General features: G+C 38.4%; 1 pseudogene; it reads right to left on the bottom strand.

The window, feature by feature from the left end:
• LOC119591096 overlaps positions 1 to 1,343 on the bottom strand; it is a 65,136-nt pseudogene extending 63,793 nt beyond the window's left edge.
• Positions 1,344 to 1,349: the final 6 nt, after the last annotated feature.

Genomic DNA, 1,349 nt, shown 5'->3' with positions numbered 1-1,349 from the left:
GAGGGGGCGGGACGCGATTCAGCAACTCCGGTCACGATGGCCAATATATTTACCGGTAATTTGCTTATTCTGTTTCCCTTTCCCTTTGCGTCCAATTACATTTCCTTTTTGTACATTTGGATTTGTTTTACAATTTAGCAATGTATTAATCCTATCATCAAAATTCAGTTTAATATTAAAACGTTTTCCGTAAATATATATAGTTATAATTCAGATCTGTCATGTTTCATGTGAATATTCGTGCTAGCAAATAATTATTTTCATAAACCATGTTAGTAATAAACACGAGAGAATGATTGAAGAAATTAATTTCAAAGAACAGAGTTTTTAAATACACAGAACGAATCAGAGTTATCAAATACACATGATTAATACAGCATATTCAACAAACATATCTTCCAAAAACATCTCAGAGAACCTGTCACTTATTAATGTCGAATTACTTATTTTGCCTCAACAAAACAACATTTAGATCTATAATTCAGAGATCATTATGTACTTATAACATGCGCATTAACCAGTCACGTCACTGCATTCCTAAACTGTATTACATATACAAAACACCTGCATAATAAAATACTGTACTGAACAAATACAAATTATCTCAAACCACTCCTTCACCTCACTTACCCTGCGTGAGAAGAGGCCCAAAGACCACGAAGGGAATGAATACAGCAATCATATACTTGGAGGTCGTCATGGTGTGACACTTAACACTGTTTGCAAAGGAGAGACCCTAGTTGCGTCTTCACACAGCGCTACTACTATACTGTACACGTGGGTTTGCTGTTCTTGTGTTACGAGAGGAATGAATACATATATACCTTTCTTGGCTTCACTGCGCTAGTCTCAACGTCTAGAATGTTCAAGGCGTATGCAAAGTTTATGATGATTATGATAGGATTTTTTTCGATATTATTATTTAACACATAGAAACAGGCTGTGGTTCATGTTGAAACAAAAAATAAAAACTTTTTTTTTTCTCAACTTTCTTAAACGATAATGAAAGACCTACATCTTCAACTAATAAGAATACATCCAATTTTTTTAAGCAGTTTTATGTATTCCTTTTCCTTCCCAGTTCAAGTTACAACAGTGAACTTGTTTTCTTTTTTTTTAACTCTGACCTCGTGTCCTATGACTTTGGCTCTCTGCCGGCGCGTCCTGAGACAGGCGAGCGAGGCCACAGGAGCGCCACGTGCAGGTCGAGAGGCAACACGAGCGAGAGTGACAGAGGACCTTCCTGGCAGCGCTGACGGGGGAGAACTGCGCATGCGTGGTGGCGCCTCGTCGTCTCCCTCGCGCTGTTGCCAGAGGAGGATTCACATTCCTTAGACTTTAAGGCAAAC

This window comes from Penaeus monodon, chromosome 28 (assembly GCF_015228065.2).
Source record: "Penaeus monodon isolate SGIC_2016 chromosome 28, NSTDA_Pmon_1, whole genome shotgun sequence".
NCBI lineage: Eukaryota > Metazoa > Arthropoda > Malacostraca > Decapoda > Penaeidae > Penaeus > Penaeus monodon.
Note: the sequence above shows the minus strand (reverse complement) of the source record. Positions and strands in the feature narration are given on the sequence as shown.